The following is a 24,352-nucleotide window of genomic DNA, read 5'->3' on the forward strand; positions in this document are numbered from 1 at the left end:
GCTACACACGGTAGCCCATGGCAACCCACGGTAGCCCATGGCAACCCAATGCAGCAGGGGCTGCAGCCTATGCCCATCACCGGGGACTCATGGCAGCCCAGCTCCAGGTTGAGCTGTTGTTCAGCATCTTAGCTGTAGAGAACAGTGTCACTGGCCCTCATATGTGGGATCCGAACTGGGGCCCTCTGGCGTCCCAAGCCAACTCTTAACCCAATGCGCCACTCGGCCAGCCCAACACTCATTCTTTATATGTGAAAATTTCTTGGTAAGCTTCTGCAACATGAAAAATAAAGACACTCATCAAAGTTATCTGTATATTCCAGCTATGATTAGAAAATACAATGATGAAACTTTATTTGCAGTATCAATTAAAAAATATAAAACACCAATGAATAAGATAACAAAATATATGTAAGGCCTTCATAGAAATTGATTGACTTTAAATACCCAATTGAATCAGTATATATATTATGTCCATAGCTAATGATACTGAATATTGTAAGTCAGTTCTCTCCAAATTTAATTGATTGATTTAATGATATTCCTCTCAATGTCCTGACAGAGTTTTTCATAGAACTTGACAAACCAATCCTATAATGTATATGAAAAGCAGAGGGTCAGGGATAGTCAAAAGCCCCCCGCAGAAGGCAGACTAGGAGGCCTTTCTCAACCAGATATCAAGACGTTTTACATAAAGCTTTAGTAATAATGCTGAGTCATAATGGACCAGGGCTAGAAAGATCAATTAACACAACAGGTGTCCCAGATATAGACCCACACGTGTTTGGAAACTCAATATCAGGCAGATGTGATATTGTAACTAGGTGAATAGTTACTGGTGCTGGAACACTGGCTATCAGTGTGGATAAAATGAAAGCGGTAACTGCTTCCCATCATGCCAGGCAACACCCCTCTGAGAAGCTGCATGATGGAGTTGTCCAGAGGGTCCCAGGAAAGGTGCCTGACGGCTGGAGCGTCCTAAGGCAATGGTTCGACTAACAATGTGTAACTATGTGAAGTATGGTCCTCTCAGTGTCCACTAGCTGGGCGTTAGCCCTGGGAGGAGCTTGGAGGGGTGCGGAGAAAGAAAGTATCATGGGAAGGGACAGAGGACATTCAGAGCTCTTGGTAATGTTTCATCTCTTACACAGGGAGGGGAGTTCATTTCATTTCATCGTGACTTTTTGACATACGTATATCCTGTTGTATGTATGATACAGTTCATAATAATCATAAAACTGAAAGTACTAATGCTTGCAGTCAGTTTTCCTCAGGACAAAAATCCTTCAGAAAAAGCACATGCATCTCAAAAGAGCATGGGGTGCTAAAGGATTGTGGTTAATGGTCAATGAGTGGAGAAAGCATTTGCTTTTTTTTTTTAATCCCTTTCTTTCATCCAGTTCCAAGCTTCACCATCGTCTATCTCTTGGTGACTCATAAGCCTGTGTCCTCAGCTACAACTAGAGCTCCAGATCTGAGTGATTCTTGCATGTTTGGGATCTACATAGAATTCCAGAAGGCATCTCAACTTACCCTGCTGGGTCCACTGTCTTTGATCAGGCACCCTGAGGAGAAGGGGTGCGTGCAGGGAGTTTATTGGGGGCAACTCTTGAGATCAAAACCAATAGGGGAATAAAGGATACATGCTTAAGAAGGGGGCGGGGGAGGTAGGTGAATTTATAGCAAAGGCACCAGCTGGTCCCACTGGAAGGTTTGGAGCTGGATGGCCTTTCAGAGCCCCCCTGCCTTGAGACAAGGAGGCCTGGCATTCAGACCCCACAATGACTAGTAATTGTATGAATTCTCATCACTTTCGGGGCATGCCCTAGGGCGAGGTGACTCTCTTCAGCTGAGGGCCGTTCCTAGAGGAAAAGCTGAGAGCTGTCAGCCAGGACCCCTCCCTCCCAGCAAAGCTGGAATAATAGCTGTGTCTGTCTTAATTAACTGCCTCGCTCATCACCGTGGATGCTATGCTTGGAGAGAAAGGAGATCCAGTTGCAAGGTTTGCTTCCTGTTAATTCTTTCATTCCAGAACATTTGGGGTGGTACCACACCACCCACTCTCTCTATCCTCGTATTTCTCCTCCTGGCGACTCCATCCCTTGTCCCGTGCTCCTACCTTGTTCATAGCATCATCATACCTCGTTTCTTATGCCAGAGTTTCTGGTTGGCAGCTTCTTGAGGAAAGAGTGGGCCTCTGTCGTTTGCGTTTCCTTCCACAACCTGGCAGAGTGTCAGGCACATTCTCTGTGACTAGTTATTAGAGGAAGGGATTATTAAATAAATGACTAGCTCATAGGAAAGGAATTTAAGAAATGTCAACTCTAGGGGAAACTGAGCTTTAACTTACTTTTCAGGATGAGGAACAAGAAACAGATTTCCTCTCCCCGCTCCTCTTGTTAAATCTGTTTAATGAGTCTACCTTTGAAATGCCTCCGTTGCTTGCCCTCTCCTGCCAGTCCCCACGTCTTTGCCCCACTTCAAAGAAGTCTTCCCAACTTGTCGTCTGCCTTCCGTGTCTCTTGCCTGTATTCTGTCTTCCACGCTGCCACAAACCACCTTCCTGAAAGTGGGCCTGGCCATGTCACTTCCTTGCCAAAAACCTTTCATGGGCAGTGTTTAGGGTTATCCTAAAATGATAGAGTAGAACAGCAAGGGACTGAGATTTACAAGGCTCTGTTGCTTCCTACCAGGGAGCGAGCTTACTAGCAAGTTCCTTAGCCTCTCAGATATCATGACTTCTGGCAGGGCCTAGGCTGTAGGGTTGGAGTCCATTTCTTCAGTTAAGAAACCAACCAGTGACCTCCCCATTACCTTGACCGCCGTGCTTGCTGCAGGACTTGGCATGTAACCAAGATAGGAACTCAATGCCAACATTGTCTTTTAAGCTGTCAGGAGATTGGGTTTTCCAGGTGGGTGTTTGATAACGTGACTTTGAGGTCAGCGCAGCCGAGTGAGGTAAGACATACTACCAGGAGCCTGAGAATGAAGCCAACCTAGAACTAACAGACAGATGGATCCTAGGGATGTTGTTTGGTCGCTGAATTCAAAGCTGTGCCTGGAGTCAACCTATTGGCGTCTTCATTTATGCAGACCCATCAATTCTCTTTTTGCTTAAGCCATTTTCACTGAGGGTGTTCTGTTACAACCTAAAGAGCCTAGTGATAAAATCATAATGCAACATTTTGGGGTTTTTTTAACTGTAAAACATCATTTCATTGTAGCTATTACATAATAACTTGTATGCTCCAATGTCATTGGTGTCAAGAACTATAACATTGTTTCAATTTACCTTTTTTAATCCTAATCTCTTGCTGCTTTTCTCCCATGAATACATACTCCAGCCATACTATTCTTTCCCAAGTTATCATATAATTTCACGTTGTCTGTATTTTCATGGTATTCTTCACTTTTCCCTAAAATGCCTCCCCCCACTTCATGGCTGACCCAAAGTGACAATAGTTACCGCCTAAGGCCAAGCTGAAGTACTCCTGAGTGTGTTGCAGTCAGAATCAACTGTCTGAGCTGCTGGGATTGTGTTGGTATCACTAGAAATCCATAATGTGGTATTTTGGGTGAGTTGAAAGATCCATTTGCTATCCCATTAGACAGGGGGCCACTTGATGGTCACCATGTCTGTTCATTTACATGCCTGCTATTGTTTGACATTCAACAAACATTAATTGAATGAATTCATGAATGACCTCATAAGTGGAAAATAGCAAGAAGAATGCAAGTTCATAGTTGGCAAATTAGCGCTCAGCCAGTAAATGAAAGAGTATGGAGAACTTCTTTGACCCTGAATTTATCTTGCACAGACTTTACAGGGGCCCTTTCTGCTTAAGCAGACATATTTTCACAGATTTACAAAGCAACATAGCCCTGCTTGGTTCCTTTTCAAATCAGAGGGACTGGCCTAGATTTGACATCCTCAAAAAAATGCAAATTTCTCTCCACCATTTATTTCATCTTGCCTAGCTTAAAAAAAATTCATTTGGCCTTTTGACTATTGCTTAACATGCACTTGGGGATTTTTTAAGAATGGTTTTCAGAGGAAACAGAAGAGATGGAGTCTCTCCATTTCATGCTAGCCAAGGTTCACCTAAGCATTTAGAGGTTTCTCCTTTCAGTTTGTGCTGCCTTTATTTCTTCCCCTATGTTCATTCATCACCATGGATGCTATGCTTGGAGAGAAAGGGGATTCGGTTGCAGAACTTGCTTCCTGTTAAATCTTCCATTCCAGAACATTTTGGAAACAGATGTAATGACTTAAATATAATAATAAAAGTACAATAATTATATCCAGACTACTGAAGCCAAGTGAAAATCATTTTACCAAGTGAATTTCAATTTTCCTTTTTATAGACGGGGTGTAGCCATCCTTGCCTCTCTGTTTGCATCCATTAGATTAATTAAACACTATTGGGGAGATCATTTGCATGGTAATTGTGTATAAACATGTGAACAATGGTGTTCCACTGCCACTATAATAATAGGACTCCATATTTCACGTATTTGAATAACAATGCTGTCTAAACACAACTGTATATTAAAATGTTACATAACCCAAAACCAGAAAATTGTTCTATACCACAAATACCAGCAGCATTAAATGTTTCCATTTTATTCAATATGATCCAGAAGTGGATTTAAGAAATAGGTTATAGAATTCTACTCACTGGCTTCATAGTTTTTTGAGAGAACGGATTTGTTCGTAGTCATTTTTATTGTATTCACAGCATGAAGTTTACAGCAAGTACTAAACATTGATCAAATGAATGAACAAATGACGCCATAAATGGTGTTGAGAAACACACAATACGGGAGGGCACAGAGCTTTCATCAATACCTGAAGGGTGAGGAATGGCAGACCAGCAACGCTGGTGAGAATACAACCCTGAGGGTGTGTTTTGCCCCTGCTACAAATAGCTTCACGTCCATAGTTGCTGGAGAAACGGATACTAATGTCTTAAAGGTATCAAAAATAATAAACAAAACCAAACAAAAATGAACAATAACAAAAAAGGGAAGTCCTCAGGTTGAACATGGCGCCGTGATATACAATATGTGTATCTCCTCTTCCTCCCAACATCTTACGAAAATGGTTGTACGGGATGGTATAGTTCTTTCTCATTGAGTACATCTTCTGTACTAGTTGGTTTTTTTCAGCCATGTCTGTGTAAAACTTAATGAAAGCACAAATAAGGATATCCAGGGCTCTCAGAAACATCCATGTTTTGACAAGCTAGGGTAAAAAGAGGAGATTCCTAAACTGGTGGCAACTATCTTTTGGGTAACTTTAAAAAAAAAAGTAAATCAATAAATAAAAGGAATGGGGAGATATAAAAGATATCTATGAAACTGCTTGATCTGGTGACGTTTCTTTGCAGACCATGAGAACCGTACTTCTTCCCAAGATGGACTCAGTTGCCTCGTTGTATCTGCTGGACCTTACTAGAATTATCTGGTTAGGCAACTATTACAATGTCACTCTCAATTCTGGGAAGAAAGAAATCAAATTTCATTCTTGCACTTCCTGGTAGAGACTTGTTTTCAACTAAGTCAGGGCCAAGGATGGAAACTGGGGAACAAACTGAAGTAGAAATTGAACCATCAAATTTAACTATAGAGCACAGAAGCCAGCTCAGGATGTTATTTGCCTATTTTTACCAGAAAGAATTTCCTGGGAACGTAAACTTGTTCACATGCTAAGAACCTTGAGTTTTACAAATACCAGATGATGAGATTTGGGAAGCGAATAAATGATTATTATTATTTTTCACCATTTCCCGAATCCATTGGCTACTTACTGCCCCAAATAGTTTTCCCAAACAACATTAGAAGATAAACACAAGGCTTCACTGATTGCTCTTACTTAGATGGGGAATTGAAAATTATTTAGCTTGAAAATTATTTCATGTGCACATTTATATTCATTTGTACGGACACCTAGAAAATGGCTTTGGCTTTAAAAATAATCGGGCAGTCAAGAAGTATACACCATTACACACGACTGCTTGTGTGAAGACAGACACCTGGTGGTCAATGTGTGGAACTGCAGCCCAGGAAAGAATTCTTTTAAGGATGTCTCTCCCCCAACTCTTTCCCCTCCTGCTTTCTGGGTACAGACTGCTGTTGACGGTGGACATACTGCAGCTGTACGAAAGTGAGTCTCAAGTTCAAGTCAAACGATTTCCAGAACAGTTACATCAACTCCATGAAAGCTCCGGGTCACGAGTTCTCTAAATTATTTAGAAAGCCGACCAGTGCAGCGTGCTAACCATTTTTAAAAGCTACTAACATGTACTCCACACCAAGAAGCTGAACAGGAGTCTTAGTGTTTGGGAGTAAGGTTTAATCTCCACCTCGAAACTTCTGGACTTCCTCTGCCAGGATAATGAGCTTCTGTTTTCTTTCGTGAAGAAAAAAAGAAGTGTCGATTCCTTTGGCACCACAAAAACAAGCATTGTGAGCTTCTAAATATGGCCTTGCCCCTGAACCAACCCTTTTCTCCAAACTGAACTCTGCAAGACAAAAAAAAAAAAAAAGGAAAAATTACTAACTGGAAAAGAAAAATGTAAAGCAAAATCCCTCTTTCTTTTTGCTCCTTGTTCCTAGTTTTGTTCTCTTCGGTTTTTAAGCCTGGAGATAAGCTTCTGAACGCCAATAGAGAGTAGTTCCCCGAAGTGTCTCAGGCCGTACTTGGTGTCAGACAGACAAAGAAATCGAATCATAGGTCCTCGTTGCCATGTGTGTAGCTGTCAGTGAGGAGGAAAGACACGCATCAGGACACAGTGTGTCTTCCAGTTGGATCAGTGTCTAGTAAAATGATACACTGCAGAGCTGAGGTTCCTGGATCTCCCCTCAAACTACCCCAGAAGATGACATCCTCAATCTTATGGGCTGACTTCCTTATATACAATATACAGGCACTGCTGCAGCTGAAATGACAAGATATTGCGGTCAGATGGCCTTCATCTAACTTTTATTAGTACATTACTCTATTCCAGGCACTGTCTCAAGTCATGTCACATGTCCCATCCCCCCTGGCAGTGTTTCAGTCAGGCCTTGATGGACACACAGCAGCCCAGTCTGTGGAAGGCTGAGGTGTCCATGTGTGAGCCTGACCCAGGTCGGCCACCTTGCTTCTAACACATTGGTGCACAGGGACATACTGTCATGTGAAAACAAAGGCCTTCTCTGATATTCAGGGGCTCACTGCTCGGTATTTTTATTTACTGTCACAAAGAACAATGGAGGAAAGGTATCATAAATCTTCCTTTGTTACAAGAAAACACATTTATTTAGGTTGAATAGAGCAGTATATATAATATAATGTCTTTTCCTCCCATCCTCAATCACATAAGTGAGAGCTTTTGACAAGGACTAGGAAATGCCTGAAGAAGAGGTTCCCTGTGCTATCATAACACAAGACCCATTTAAATTTCAGATATACAATCTTTTTTCAGAAACCCTAGTGGACAAAGATGTTTTAGAATTCATAATTTTTCAGATGATGGATATGTGGTACAGTCCATATATTGAATATCATTGAGTGCCCCAATCCTGGACTGGAGTAGGACCCCCTAATTAACATATGAGTAGTTCTGTAATGGAATGTATAATAGTCACTTTAAAAGGGAATTTTTTAAAAAGACTGAAAATAGTCTCATATTGTTTCAGATCAGGTGTGATCACCAATGAATTTGACATACATGAAAACACTTGTTTATCAGACTTTTTTTATTTTTATTTTAAATTATAGGTAACAGACTGTGGTTCCTGTTTGCAATGAAAGAGCCATTTACAGACATGCACTCCTGTCCCGAAGACTCCTATAACTTCCTGGAATCCAGACGAGCAAACTTAACACTAAGAAGGAAATGTATCATCAAGTAAGTTATTTCCTTTGTTCGTCAATAGTCAATGTATTCATCATAAAACCATAACATTTTTAGAAATAAGCATAGGAGAAATTTTTCATGATTTGGGGTTAGGCAAAGTGATAGAAATGACACCAAATGCACCATCCATAAAAGAAAAATTGGTCTTTCTTAAAATTAAAAACTTTGGTCTGAAGTTAAGACAATAAAAAGGACAAGCCACAGCTGAGGAGAAAATGTGTTCAAATCACATATCCAACAGAGGGCTTGTATCCAGAATATATAAATAACTCTTTAAACTCAATAATAAGGAATCAAACAACTCAATTAAAAATGGGGATAGAACTTGAACAGAAATGAAAGATATAAAAATAGCAAATCAACACATAAAAAGAAGTTCAACACTATAAGCCATTAGGATAATACAAATTTAAACCACAGCAAGATATTACTACACACATATTAGAATATCTAAAATGAAAAAAAAATAAAACAATACCAAGTGCTGGCAAAGATGTGGAGTAATTTAAACTTATATACGAGGTGTGATAAAAATATGGTGAATGTTTAAATTAAAATATATATATATAAATATATATATATATAATAGTATAATAGTAAAAGACACATTGTCATTAATCCCCCTCAAAATCCTCCCCCTCACATCGAACACACTTATCTCATCACTCTTGCCACTTTCTGAAGCAATTCTGGAAGTCCTCTTTCATGAGTGTCTTTAGTTGTGCTGTTGTGGCTACCTTGATGTCCTGAATTGATTCAAAATGTTCCCCTTTCATAGTCATTTTGACTTTGGGAAAGAGCCCGAAGTTGCATGGTACAGATCCGGTGAATAAGGTGGATGAGGACACACTGTAATGTTTGTATTTGACAGAAATTGCCGTATACCAGAAGCAATATGTGACACAGCGTTGGCATGATGGAGGATGCCGAAAAGACACATATCAAAGAGGACTTCCAGAACTGCTTCAGAAAATGGCAATAATGATGAGATAAATGTATTCGAAGCAAAGGGGAGTATTTTGAGGGGGATTAATGGCAATGTAACTTTTACTGTAATAACTATTTTTTTAATTTAAACACTCACCATGTCTTGTGATCACACCTCGTACATGTCTGGTGGGATTGAAAATGGTACAGCCACTTTGGGAAATGGTTTGGCAGCTTCTTGGAAAGCTCAATATGCACTTACCATATGACCCAGCAATTCTACTGCTGTTTATTTACGCTACTAGATGGTGAAAACTTATGTCCACATGAAAATTGGTATACAAATGTTCATAAGCAGCCTTACTTGTTGGAACCCCAAACTGGAAACAGTTCAAATGTCCTTGAGTGGGTGAAAGGGTAAGCTAAGTGTGGTACACCATATGATACATCACTACTCCACAATGAAAAGAACAGACTATTGATACATACATGAACTTGGATGAATCTCAAACGTTGTGCTGAGTGAAAGAAACCAGTCTCAGAAGATAAAAGTGTAGAGATGGAAAATAGATCTGTGGTAGCCAGGGATTATGGGTGAAAGGAAGTTATGACAATGAGGGAGGTTTCCGGGGGGGTGATAGAACCTTCTGTATCCTTATTGTGGTGGTGGCTGTACAGATCTACAAATACGTTAAAATTCATAGAGGGCCAGCCGAGTGGCACGATGGTTAAGAACTGGCTTAGGACGCCAGAGGGCCCCGGTTCAGATCCCACATATGAGGGCCAGTGACACTGCCCTCTACAGCTAAGATGCTGAACAACAGCTCAACCTGGAGCTGGGCTGCTGTGAGTTGCCGGCGACAGCATAGGCTGCAGTCCTTGTGGCAGTGCGTTGCCATGGGCTACCGTGTGTAGCCAGCAGCCAGCATGAGCGGCTGTCCAGAAGCTGGCGACTGATCTGCCTCGCCTGGGAAGACCGCAATGATGGTGCCAACTTGGACCAGTGAAGCAACGTCCTCCACAACTAGACTGAAGAACAAAAACGACAGCAACTTGTCTGTTCCCCTTCCCCCAATTCCCCAGCACTGTTCCCATGCCCCCAATTCCCCAATTAAAAAAAAAATTCATAGAGCTGTACGCCAAAGACAGAAAGTCAATGTCAGCATATGATCGTTAAAAAAATAAAAACTTCACTAAAAGCCAACACATTCGCTTTTCACTTTTGTGTTCAGAGTTTGTTGTCAACCTCGCCTTTGCTTAACTGGTGACAGGCTCCTCCAGCCAACACTCCCTGTAGGGCGAGCAGTTGTTGGGGGTGTATCAGGCACTCGAGGTACAAAGGTGAGCCAGGCAGAGGCCATGACACTCAGGGCTCACACAACCCAGCAGAGGAATGAGACACAATAGTGAAGAGATGGCAATGAATTATGCCACGAAAACTCAAGGTGGTGATCACCAAAGGCTATAAGCACAAAGAATGTTTTAACTGTTTGTGTTTACTGGTTTCTTACTTTGTTTATTTGTTTGTTTGTTTGTTTGTTGTAATTTTGAAGAATCTCTTGCTTTGACCAAAAAAAATATTAAGTGAAAAAAATCCCATTAGTTGTTAGCGATGGTGTGTGCTGGATTGCAAACCTCTTGAAACATGTAATTCTAATTGTATCTTCTAATAACGAGGACTCTGACACATAGCGGTCCCATCACTCATGAAATATTTATTCAGTAAATGAATGAAAGATGACACCAACACAAGTTAATCATTGCAAACCTGTACAGTATGATTTTTTATTTAGCTAGCATGTTCATCAGTATAGCGTCTCTCCTAGTCATTTGGAGATGAAGCCTGTATTTCCATTCATATGTGCGTAGCCCATTTCCATGCCACCTGGGTGGCACTCCCAAAGGGAGAGTCCCTAAAAGTGAGTCAGAATGAGTAGTCACGTCTTATGGCATGAGTCTTTGAAACCAAAGACCATGGCGTACCTTCTTAATATCTACAGGAACTACATACCAGGAATGTGAGTGTAGATCCTTTTAGAAAACCATTAATCCTGCTAAGATAAGTGACTGGGCAGCTATTCAAGTGGGGGTGTTTGCACTGCCATGGAAACAGACAAAGTTGGTGTTTTCCAGTGTTCTAAATCCAGAGCCCTAATCTAGATATAAATATGCTGAATGTTATGAATCCAGTTCCCTAAACTCAGCCTTACTTCAGTGTCCTGATCTGTGACATAAAGGACACTCCACTCACCACAGCACAGCCTGATGGGAATTCATGACGATGAATGTTCTTGTTTGCCAAAAGTCATTGTTTTTATTCCCCTCTGGGCAAAAGTGAAGTTCAAAGTCAGAGTTCTACCACCAGGGTTCAGCCTCTGTAATCGGTCAGGCCATTCCTGCTTAGAAGAGGCTTTTCTAAAGTAAGTGCTAAGTATTTTCGGCAAAGAAACCCAGCTGTGAAAATACTGTTAACATTTGCACAGTTGCTTTATATGTGGATTTATTTTTACTTGCACTTTTCTTCAGTGCAATTCTTGAGAGAGAAGTCCCTCTTTCCCTCCGTCTCTCTCTCCCTCCTCATCGCTTACTCTTGCTGCCCCTCATGGGTCTTTTGAGAAATGACAGTTTCTCTCTCTCTCATTCTTATGGGTCACAAGTGTTCTGCATCACAGCACACCCTTGACTAATTAGCATTAATAAGTGACGCTGAGAGAAAGAACCCTGGAGGAAAAACAGCTGAGCTGTTTTTGCCAAATTGGAGTTGACCCAAGTAGCAAAACTTCCCAATGCGCTTTCCTATTCTCCTGCCTCATGTGTGTTCCTGCCGCCCAAATGCACATTTCTGACATGGGGTCTTGGACACCCCATGACATACATGGCCCTGTGTACTTTTTGTTCCAGGAAGCATGCGGGCTTCATTTACTTTGGTAACCGTCTACACTGTAAAGACACTGTGGGGATAAGATATCATTTCTGCCTCCTACGACCTTGAGATGTTTTAGCAGCGATAGAGTAAACATCAAGGCATTCATTAGTTAATGAGCACCTACTGTGGGCAAGGCACTGGGCTAAGTACAGATAGGGGAGCTTTGCAGAATAAGGATTTTAACAGGTGGGGAAGCACAGTAGGACAGGGCAGGTAAGCTGATTAGCAGAAGGGAAAGCTTGGAGGCAGGAAGGCAGAAGATGAGTTAGAAACGCCAAGGAGTGAATCGGAAGTGAAAGGTAAGAGTGGAAAATCTCGAGTTTCAAATCCTAACTCTCCCGACACCCTCTGGGTCTTGGTTTTCTCATATATTAATAGAAAGTAAAGATAACAGCTGCACTTTTCGGGGATGGTAGAGGTATTCAAGATGTTATACGGAACCCACCTGACATATGGCAGAGTAAAAGATTTACATAGGCATGCCAGTCAGTCATTATGTTAAAGTGGGAAAGTACTGTAATTATTGTTCAATAAATGCAATTTTTGGATATATCTAGAACCTTTCAATATACGAATTCAAAAATCAAAACAGAGTCTGGTAGCGACATGTTGAGTATCATCCATTTCATCCAAGCTCTTCATTTTACAAATGGGAAAAGGGACGACTGAAGAACTGCGGGAATCAAGCAAGACTCGGTTAATGAAATGCTGGGAAGATACCAGGAGGCACCTACATGGGCCAGGCCCTGTCTGCCTGTGCTGCCTGCTCGTCCAGTCCCCTCACCAACCTGCAGGGGACGTGTTCCTTCTGCCACAGCAGCTGTTCAATCCCCACATGTATCCATGGAGACGTACAAAAGCTGCAGCATGACTTCAGAACTGATGGAGCCCTCACTGATCACGTTGTCAAGAACCTGCATTTTATGAGTGAGGACACAAGGGTCCATGCATTTGATGACATTTGATGACATGCTCAGTCACCAGCTTCTAGGACTAAAACTTCAGCCTCCTGGCTCCATGCCCCGTGTTTTTTTTTTTTTTCATCACATCATGTTCCCGTCACGTGTGAACTGAAATATAAATCACTAAAGTCTTGATTCAGTAAAGTAGGATGGTATTAAGAAACTTTTAATTAATAAAAATCAGGAAAAGCCAGCACTGAAACAGGGAAGAGTATATTTAAAAATTTGATATCAAGGACAGATGGTCAATGAAAATGACAATGATTGACATGTTTAATCCTAATCTTTGAAAAATACAAAGTACTCAATCTTATTCAAAAAGAAATAGGTAACCTGAATAGCCCTACCATCTATTTGACTATGATAATCTATATCTAATTGAATGTGAAGTTAGAAACCTTCCTATAAGAAAACCCCAGACCCAGAAGTGTCTCATTGGTCAAGACATGAGTTTGGCAAACTAGGACCTAATCTGGCCCACCACCTGTTTTTCTATAGCCAGTGAGCAGAGGAGGGTTTTTATAGTTTTTAATAGTGGGGAAAAAAACCAAAAGAAGAATAGTATTTCCTGACATGTGAACATTATATGTAACACACATTTCAGTGGCCATAAATAAAGTGTAATAAGAATACAGTTGTGCCTATTCATTCATATATTGTCTAAGACTGTGTTATTATCACAGGGCCACACTGAGTAGTTGTGGCAGAGAGAGTAGGACCTACAAGGCCTAAAATACTCTTTGATTTTTTACAGAAGTGTGCTAATGCCTGGCTTCTGTTAATGAAGGAATAAGTGACACACAGCTCTTCTAGAAAACCGAAGAGAACCCTTCTCAACTCATTTTATGTAGCTGTCGTTTCTTTGAGACCAAAATCAAGTACAGACACTAAAATAAAAGTATACACCAAAATCTCTTTTAAATAGAGATGCTTCTGTTCTTTAAAAAAGGATTATCAAGTCGAAGGCAAAAATTCAATTTATAAAAGTTTGATCGATCAAGTTAAGTTCATCACAACATTGCTTTGAGCTTAAAACTCAGTTGATATATTTAACTATATATTAACAGACACACAGACAAAAAATAAACTCATGAACATCTCAATATGCAGAATAAGGATTCTACAGTGTTCAACACCCATCATGATGAAAACTCACAGTAAGCTAATAACCTAATAAGGGACAACTATGAAAAACCTGCAGCCAACATCTTAACAGTGAAAGACTGAAAGCTTTCTCCCTAAAATAAGGGACCAGATAAGAATGCCCCCTTCGCCACTCTGTACAGAGCTGTACTAGAAGTCATTGCCAGTGCAAAAAGGCAATGGGAAAAATGCGACTGGGTTGGAAAGCAAGAATAAAAGAGTCTTTACAGATGGCATGATGAGAGGACTGTGTATTTGATAAAATCTCTGAAGAACCGCACCCCCCCCCACGCACACACAAAGGCATTTGTAGCAAATGAGTGAGTTTATCATGACTGAAGATACAAGGTCAATACACAAAAAATAGTTATATTTCTATACTTGTAACAAATAATTGACATTATATTAAAATATAGACCGTTTACAATTGAATAAAAAATCAGAAATGAAGATAAATCTACAAAAACACATGCATTCATATTTAATCGACTGCTTTTCAAGCAGGGGAGCAAGGTAATTGAATAGAGAAAGAATAACTTTTCAAAACTGGTACTAGAACAATTGGATATCCATATGAAAAAGAAGAAAGGCAGAAAAGAAAGACAAGGAAGGAAGGAAGGAAAGAAGGAAGGAAGGAAGGAAGAAAAAAGACAGAGGGACGAAAGAGCCTACATTTTTATCTCACATCATATATTAAGAGAATTAAGTTAACAAAGATTCTAGACCTAGGACCTAAAATTTTAAAATTTCTTTTATAAACCATAAGATAAAATGTTCATGATCTTTGTTTAGATAAGAATTTTTTAAACACACCACTGGAAACACATACCATAGAAAAGATCAATTGGACTTCATCAAAATTAAACACTTATGTTCTTCCAAAGACAGCATTAAGAAAGTAAAAAGGCAAGACACAGGATGGGAGAAAATACTGGCAAAGCACATATTTGATGAAGAATTTGTATTCATAATAGAAAGAATATTTACAAATCAATAATAAGAAAACAAACCAAAAAAAATCGGCTGAATATTTTAACAGATACTTTATCAAAGACCATATATAAATACCAATTAATCACATAAAAAGAAGTTTAGTATCATTAGTCATTGGTGAAATGTAAATTAAACCATAATAAAATGACATTTACATTAGTATTCCCAAGAATGAGCCCATGTCTATTAACAGAATGAATGAGTGGATGACTATTCAACCTATAATCAGAAAGAAAAAATATACAGTATGCTAAAAAAATAATAATAATATGATGAGTAAGTATGCAGTTACACTTGGAATCAGAGTTTTCATTTGGGAATTTTTATCCAAACCAAACCCTAAATAATTGTTATTTAAACCAAGTAATGAATACCGCTTTATCCCACTTCTAGTGTGCACTGATAATATGCCTTAATCCCCATCCCCAAGGCAACTCAGGTCTTGGGTCATGCGGTCTATTCACGTGCATTCTCTCCAGCAGCTCTGAATATACTCAACCCAGCATGAGATAGGGAGCTGCTCAAATGGTTATGCTATCTGGTTGGGTTTTCCACCAGAAAAAAAATGGTTTGTCTTAGAACAATCTTTTGGGAAATAAAATGTCCTAATTCTTTGGAATCAAAGCATTTTATTTCCATAGGGTTCAAAGAGGAATCTCAGAAGGTTTTAATTATCATACACTATTTCCTCCCTATAAGGCCCTGAGCTCACACATTAAAAAACAACAACAACAAAAAAAACCACACACAAAAAAACCAAGAGCCTTACCACTGAAGTTGGTGGGTCAGTGAAGTCCATTGTGAACTCCTGAATATAACATAAACCTCCCCTGAACACATGAAACTCTTGGCTTCCAGTAAGAGTCTTATAGAGAGAGGGAACTACGTTTGTTTCCAATGCATGAATTCTATTCAGAATTCAATGCCCTAAATCAATTTTAAAATACCAAGTCCCGAGAAAGTTGACATGGTTCACATTTTTTTTAATTCAAAAACAATTTTTACCCTTTTTAGAGTTGGCACCAGTATTGTAGTGCTGTCTTATCGGTAGTGAATAAATCTAGAGTACATAAATAGGGGACTTGATAAACATCTTCTAAGGGGATGCTGCCAGATCAGCATGGAAATCCAAAGAGTTGAAACCACTGAACTGTCCCATCTGAACTGAGCTGTCAGACGACGCAGATGGGGAGAATCGGGTGACAAAATTTGACACCTGAGAAAAGTATCAGGTTGGTCACTCAGACTCCAAGAATAAAAGTGACCGGGGCTAGACTCGTGACTCTTGCTTACTCTGTCGGTGAAAGGGTGACAGCATGGTCACTGGAGTCAGAACCCTCGGCAAGAATTTTAGCTCCACCCCTCGCAAAATGTATGGAGGACAAGCACTGACGCAAGATGGTGACCAATAAGCACTAGTTATTAGGTGTTCACACATGGAACAGTGAAAAAATAATAAGCCCGAGGAACCAAAAATATCAAGGCTCATGACGGTTGTCTCTAGTCTCTCATTGGCACAGCCCCCCAGGTTGATCTCCAAAAACCTTAATTTAAGCAGATTCCAGTCAATAAGGAATTAAAACCAAGAGAGAAAAAAATTCAATGATTAAATTGACCTAAGATTAGAACGTAGTACTGATACATTTTGGATGACAAAATGAATATGAGATTTTAAGCTTGTAGGGGGCTTCTTTTTACTCATCGGCATGTCCTCCTACCCCTCACAGATGGAGGAGACCTCAGAACTTAGAGACCATGAGATGACTGATAATAAAACAAGGGCTGTAAGCACAAGGAAGTCTCAGGCCCAAGGATACTAAAGGGTATTTGTCAAATAGCAAGACACATGAAAAGAAAGCTACATGGTGAGACTGTGCTTATGCTCCAGTGTTGTATGATGAATGACAGGGGAAGATAATAATAAATGAATAGAGATGGAGCTTTTTACCTTTAAGAAGGCGGAGGCTGATAAAATGGTGCAGCTATGTAGAGTCCGGTAACTCTTTGGTCTGCCATCATCTGCAACATGTCAGTTTATCTTTCTCGCATTCAGTTTCCCCTTTGTGAAGTGAAAGAGTTAAACTCAATTGCTGTTACATTATGTCCTGAAGAACCAAGGGTTCTAAAGAAGAGACTCTTCATTTGATTTCTCCAGAAATGGACCCCAAGGTAAGAATTTGCATGGAAGGTGTTTATTTGGAAAGTGACCCCAACAACCATGGTCTGGGAATGGAAAAATGAGACAAAGAAATGAATTAAGTCCAGAAAATGTCTGTTATCAAGAAAAGTGACCCCTGGGAACAGTTTGAGATGAGTGCCACTGGGAAACTCAAAAATAATGAGTGAGAAACGTTTGAACTCAGTAAATCTTGACCGCCTTAACAATTATTGAGGACCCCAAAAAACTGTTGTTTGTGTGGGTTATGTCTAAAAATAATGATCATATTAAAAATCAAAACTGAAAAACATTTGAAATATTTATATATTAATTTTAAAAAGAATACATACATTACATGTTAATTAAATGGCAAATATTTTATGAAAAACCATTGTATTTTCCAATACAAAAAATGATGTGAGAAGGATGACATTATATTATATAATTTATACAAACCTTTTCAATATCTGGCTTAATAGAAAACAAGTAGATTCTCATATGTGCTTCTGCCTTTAATCTGTTGCTGTATGTTTTGGTTGAAATATTTTTGCTTTTAACTAGACATATTGTTGGAAAAGGGAAGAATATTTTAATCATGTATATAATTATGCATCTTCTCAGCTATTTATGTACATTCTTTTTTGATATTACATTAAACTTTGGCAATTGATAATTTCTTAAAGGTTAGTTTCATTAGGAAATTTGAAATCACATCTATGAACTTTTTGTATCCTATTTCATTAAAATCCATATTTTTATCCTGTATTTTGAACAAATCTTTTACCCATATATAATTTTGATCATGTGTTGGTCATATGAAAATGAATGGTTCACTGAGTTAGGCAGATATTCCAAATGCTGACATATTTCATTCTACAACCTCAAAAATTCACATTCATCATTATCTTTACTTGTCTCATCAGAAAAGCAGTTAAACATTGGGAAGTCATCAAGCTCACAGTGGTGGATGTAAGTTTTCAGAAATTCTAATTTTCTCTTGAAAGCTCAGATTTTCTTATTGGCAACAAATACTGTCAGTGGTTTCTTTGAAGTGACGGCCTGATTCGTTTTTGAATTCCTTCAGTTTTGAAAAATGTCTTCCAAATACCCAAGTCTGAATAAGCAGAGCTCATGCTTTCAACTTAATGTCACAAGTGCTTTTCTTTGAAACAAACATCCTACGCTTGCTTCCGTATGGAGCAGAATTGCTTTATATGCGGTTCCCACTTTATCTATGGAATAGTAAAATGATTTACACTAACGGGTCAATGGTTAATAAAATGTAACAATTTTTTTTTTCACCGCTTCAACCAGGCCAGCTTAAATGAAACTGGCTTTTTGCCCCCTTCAGTACAAGATGGCAACGTATGCAATGACTACTGGTAATACTAGTAATACTAGTACAACACATGTCACTGCCTGATTCGTGCTAAGGCAAGTTCCCACCATTGTTTTTGCACTGTCAGTGCAAATGTCGACACAGTGGAAAGGGCAAACAAACTTTAAAATCATTATGACAACAGTTTCTTGTGGACGTCCATAAGGCCACGGACCATCTGAGTTCCTACGCATCGGGGTTTCCCATCTGAAGGGCGAGCCAGAGGGGAATTTGTTGGTTGAGGGCTGCTATAGAGAGGGCTGTGGACTTCCCAGAACTTCCCATCTACTGTGCACACAGCATAGGCTCAACCACCAAGGAAAGCCCTCGGAAAAGAATATGCCATCTTGAAAGTTTGAAGTCACGAGGGATGCGCTGAAATAGAAGAAACCAAAGGGAGACAGGTGCTGTCATAAATGTGGGTGCTAAGAGCTCTTTGAGATGTTGATGTTGATTATTTTACATGAACACCCAGAAATGGGGTTGCTGGATCATGGGGTAGTTGTATTTTTAATTTTTTGAGGAAACACCCTACTGTTTGCATGATGGCTGCACCATTTTACATTTCCACCAGCAGTGCAGAAGGTTCCCGTTTCTCCGTGTCCTCATCAACAGTTGTTATTTTTATTTTTTGTTTGTTTTCATAGTGACCATCCGAACAGGTGTGAGGTGATGTGAGATAATAGAAAAAATATCTGTATGGGTCTCTGCTGCTAGTTTCTGACACAGGGCTCCTGAACCCTGGGAAATTCCTAAGTGATAAGAGCACTAGGAACACGGTTGGTTCTGATGATGCAATGCTGGGTGAACTCCTGCATGGCTCCTGGACGGGGGCTGGTCACCGGAAAGACCAAAGCCATGATTAGAACTTGGGCGTTTTCAGCCCCGCACCCCATTCTCCAGAGAGGGAATAGGAGCTGGAAATGGAATTAATATTGTTGATTATGTCTACGTGAGGAAGCCTCCATAAAATTCCAAGAGTTTGGGGTTCAGAGAGCTTCCAGGTGAGTAAAACATTCACATACTAGGAAGGTGACATATCCCAACTCCACGAAGACAGAAGCACCTGAGCTCAGGACCCTCCCAGACCTCGCCCTGTGTATCGCTTCATCTCACTGTTCATCTGTGTCCTGTATCATGTCCTTTAAAAAAACTGGTAAACGTAAGTAAGTGTCTCCCAGAGTTCTGTGAGCTGTTCTAGTAAATAATCAAATTCAAGGTGAGGGTCATGGGAACCTCCACTTTGTTGCCACATCGGACAGATGTTGTGTGTAACATGAGGACCTACTTCTACTAGCAATTGGTATCAGAAGTGGAGGGCAGTCTTGTGGGGCTGATCCCTTAATCTTTGGGTCTGATGCCTTCTCCAGGTAGATAGTGTCAGAATTGAGTTCGATTGTAGAACACTCAGCTGGTGGCCCCGAATTGCCTGATGTAGGTCACACCACCACACATCTGGTGTCAGAAGTGCTGTGAGTGTAGCAGTGTGAGAATAAAGGAGACACACGAGTGGAAAGACAGTGGTTTTTTTCTACACAGGTGACACCTCATTGTGATTTGGATTTGCATTTTCCTGATGATTTATGAAGTTGAGGGTTTTTTCATATATTTATTGGTTACTTGTATGTCTTTGGAGAAATGTCTATTCAAGTCCTTTGTCCATTTTTTCACCAGGGTTTTTTTGTTTTGTTTTAATTTAATTTTTTTTTTTTTTTTGCTATTGAGTTCTAGGAGTTATTTATATGTTTTGGATATTAACCTCTTTCAGCTACATGGTTAACAAATATTTTTTTCCGTTCTGTAGGTTGCCTTTTCATTCTATTGATTGTTTCCTTTGCTGTGCAGAAGCCTTTTAGTTGGATTTGGTCCCATTTGCCTATTCCTTGCTTTTTTTGGCCTACGCTTTTGATGTCTTATCCAAGAAATCATTGCCAAGACCAATGTTATGAAGCTTTTCCCTTATGTTTTCTTTTAGGAGTTTTATAGTTTGAGGTCTTATGTTGAAGTCTTTAATCCATTTTGAGTTGATTTTTGGGATGGTGTAAGATTAGGGTCAATTTCATCCTTTTGCACATGGAGATCCAGTTTTTCCAAAAGCATTTGTTGAAGACTATCCTTTTTCTATTCTGTAGCCTTGGCACCCTTGTCAAAGATCAGCTGACCACTTATCATATATGTGTAGATTTATTTCTGGGCTCTTTAGGCTCTTCCATTAGTCTGTGTTTATGCCCGCGCCATGCTGTTTTGATTAGTGTAGCTTTGTCAGGTGTTAGGAAGTCAGAACGTGGGAGGCCTCCAGCTCTTCTTTATCAAAATTGTTTTGAGTCTTTAGGGTCTTTGGTGGTTCCATGTGAATGTTAGGATTGTTTTTTCTATTTCTGGAAAAAACAATGCCATTGGGATTTTGATAGGGAAGACATTGAATCTATAGCATTGGGCAGTATGGACATTTCCACCATATGAAGTCTTCCAGTCATGAACACAGGCTGTCCTTCCATTCGTTTGAATCTTCTTTAATTTCCTTCAGCAGCGTTTGGTCATTTTCAGTGTATAAGCCTTTCGCTTCCTCCATTAACTTTATCCCTAAGTGCTTTATTATTTTGGACGCTATTTTAAGTGGAATTCATTGCTAAATTTTCTTTTCAGATTGTCCATTTGCCCTGCTTCTATAGAATGTTCTCCCCAGGGCCAGAAAACGGAGTCACCCACCACGTCTTTCTTAGAATCCTTGAATGCTTGAAGGGACTAGAAGATACAACCCTTTCTCAATGAGAAAGTTGGCTCATCTTGACTTCTGCGTGCTTCAAAACGCTCTGATACCTGAACGTTTTCCTAATGTCCCTAGCTCCTTATTTTGAAACTCATCTGTGAACATCTATTATATCATTGCTATCTATGTGGAGAGGGCAAAGCTTAAATAACTTTATAAGGCACCTCCTAAGTTTTCTCCTAACCCAATGTTTGGTTTGTTCTTCTTCATTATGGAAATTTCATTCTGGGGATTTACAGAACTAATTTTCTTCTAAACTCTCACTGTAAAACAAACAGAAATGAGTCAAAGGTGTCACAGTTTGCTACAGCCATTATGCTGTGTCCCTGGTGGTCTCCAGGTTGCTCAAATGGGCACAGCAAATTTTACTCCTATGCTGAAAGATTATACCTGAAGTTATTTATTTCTTCTTCTGCCCTGCCATGGGACCTGACACTTGGAAGGGAGCCCTAAGCTGTCTAACTCGATCATTTGGTCCTGCTGGCCTCAGTGTTACATAGTAGGGAGTAAGATTGCCTCTCCACAAGGGAGGCAGGCCGAGAAACATTGCCTTGTCTGGGGCGAGAGCTAAAGGAGCCCCGAGGAAAGTGGAGGGATATCTGTGAACCTGTCTGCTGTCTGCAAAGAGCGGTCAGAGCTGGCAGCTCCAGCCCCTGGAGTCGTAGGGGGTTGTGAGGGGTGGTGTCAGTGCTCCAACCAGAAACTATCATGCAGAAAGTCATGGAGTGGTCCTTACTGCAGGCACAACCCTGGGCCTTTCTAGAAAAGAGTCGGGCCTCGGGCCCAGAACAGTTTTGACCTTTTTACCTCCACACCCAAAGTGCTGGCCTAGAATAGTTCAGGGAGATACAAACTGCACCAACCGTCCTTATTTTGTCTTTAATGAAAAGCACACATACGAGTGTACACACCATGATGACAACAAATAAATATAAAATGCTCTTATATCTTTTTAAAGAAAAGAACCCTCATACAAATTCAGAAATACAATGAAGCTAATAATAATGACAATAGTAATAATGAAAAAATAAAGTAGTTGCAGTCTCATTATTCAAAGTCCCATTATTCAAAGACAAGCACTCGTGATATTTTGGTATGGTGTCTGCCTAGCCTTTCTTTTTTCCTTTATATTTTGCATATATATGGGATCATGACATTGTTTTATAACCAGCTTTTTTCCCCCCACATACTACTATCCAGTAAACATTTACCCAAGTTGTTAAACAGTCTTGTATTATCATCATAATAGTCAGGTATTATTTCATTACTCAGTGAAATGAGTTTTGCTTCCTTCTCAAATGATTTCCACTCTCTAAGTTTGTTTTCTTATCTGTATCACAAGCCTGCTCGCCACAGATATTTTGTAACTGCTCTTATTTTGGAACTTCTTGGTGTCATTTCTACCATTTGTACCCCTACTAGAGTTTATTCAATGATTCCCTAATGTTGCATTTTCAAATTACTCCTTTTTATTTTATAGCTGTTTTATTCTCACACAGCAATCATTGTTTTCTTCAACTAAATCACTGAACGTAAACTTATAGAATCAAGATTTATAGGATAAAAAATTGTCATCGGAAAGTTCCTGAATATTTTTATTGTTCAGTGAATGTGGTCCAGACACCTCCACGAGTCAGGCACTGTGCGGGGTGCCTGAGTTGTATGTATCATACATGGCGGACATGGCTGGTATGTGCCCACATGCAAAGGAGTTAATAGGGGCATACATGGATATGACACGATATTGGCTTGTATACCTCTTCATGTAAAGCACAAGGCATGACCAAAATACACTTTCTACAATATTATAAGGGAGACTTGGCTGTTTAGGTTGAACTGCTAAGACGAGTTGATAGAAAAGGAAGAAAACGTTTACTTGACTTGTGCAGTTAAGTGCCACTGTCAAACACAAGCTCTGTTTCATTGCAGCTTTCACTGCTCTCCATTTCTACACAGACATAGATGCAGTGAGAGGGGAGAGACAGACACAGGTTCCTTGAACTGTGTAGGGCTCCGGAAGGTATTTCTGAGACAGACCCCTGAGAGTCATCATGAGAGAAGAGATATAAAAATAAATTAGATGTAAATCCTGTTCTTAAATTTTAGCATTTAGCAAACTGATAGGAAAATGGCAAGAATAATGAAAGAACTCTCACTGAAGTGCTGTAATCATTACATCCAGGAGGGTTCAGGAAGGCTTAACAGGAGGTGGGTCTCACAGGATGAATAGAATTTGAATTTGTGTAGAGGAGGGGCTGTGTACTCCGGGCCAAGAGAATTTCATAAGAACAGGAAAAGAAAAGTGAATCATGGGTGGCACGTACGAAAAGTAGTCAACAGTTCAGGTTGGCCAAAGAGAAAGCTAGAGACAAAGCGATAGTAATAATTGCGCTTTCCTGAACTCTCACTGTGTGGTAGCTGCTGGGTAGAGGGCTTGATACATTATCTTGTTTGAACTCTCCAACTCTGCATCGGACCACTTCATGCTCATTTTACAGATTGAGACCATGGAAACCCATTGAAGATTTGAGGCAAGAAAAACTGCCCCTTTGGAGCCGTGCTCCTGGAAGATTAATTTGACATCTGTGTACAAGATGGGGCGTCACGGAGGAATCATGGAAATTGGAGACCCTTTCCATTGTTAAGGCAATGGCAATAGTCCAAATGACAACTGATGAAGACCCGGTTTGTAAAGCGACAGTGGAGGAGAGAGGATGGATGGAGATGTGCTGCAGAGGTCAAATCTGGAGGACGCGTAGGTTGATTGCATGTGGAAGGTAAGAGAAAAAACAATGACACTAAGGTTTCAACCCTGGATGATTGTGATGATGGTGGCGCCATTAACAGGAGGAAAACAGGAGGGTGTTGGGAGGACTGACGATGGATTTGGTTTGGATTATGCTAGGCTTGCACAATAGCCAGCGGTGGATCTACTGCCGACGATGGGAAAGGGGAGGCAAGAATCCAAGAGACAGAAGTTTGAAAGCTGAGATGTAATAAGAGTTAATAATAGGCCAGTAGCTGGACACATTTCACAAAACTGGCCACTCCATAAAGCTGCATCACAGAAATATATAACAGGACAATGGAAGTCCCCAATTCTGCAGTTCCAGGGTTATTTAAAATGTATTATCATTTAGTCCTTTAGCTCCAAATTATGTTTAGTGAAGATTAATTAAGCAAGAATAGCT

The 24,352-nt window shown here is 40.0% G+C and overlaps 1 long non-coding RNA gene across 1 annotated transcript in view; it reads left to right on the forward strand.

Annotated features, from left to right (window-relative positions):
- Positions 1-23,911, forward strand: part of LOC109381180 (uncharacterized) — a 107,584-nt gene extending 83,673 nt beyond the window's left edge. Inside the window, exons 3-4 of the long non-coding RNA XR_002123652.1 lie at positions 7,766-7,895; positions 23,660-23,911. This is a non-coding gene — a long non-coding RNA (uncharacterized LOC109381180). The remainder of the gene's footprint in view (positions 1-7,765; positions 7,896-23,659) is intronic.
- The last annotated feature ends 441 nt before the right edge of the window (positions 23,912-24,352 follow it).

This window comes from Hipposideros armiger, unplaced genomic scaffold (genome assembly GCF_001890085.2).
Source record: "Hipposideros armiger isolate ML-2016 unplaced genomic scaffold, ASM189008v1 scaffold_45, whole genome shotgun sequence".
NCBI lineage: Eukaryota > Metazoa > Chordata > Mammalia > Chiroptera > Hipposideridae > Hipposideros > Hipposideros armiger.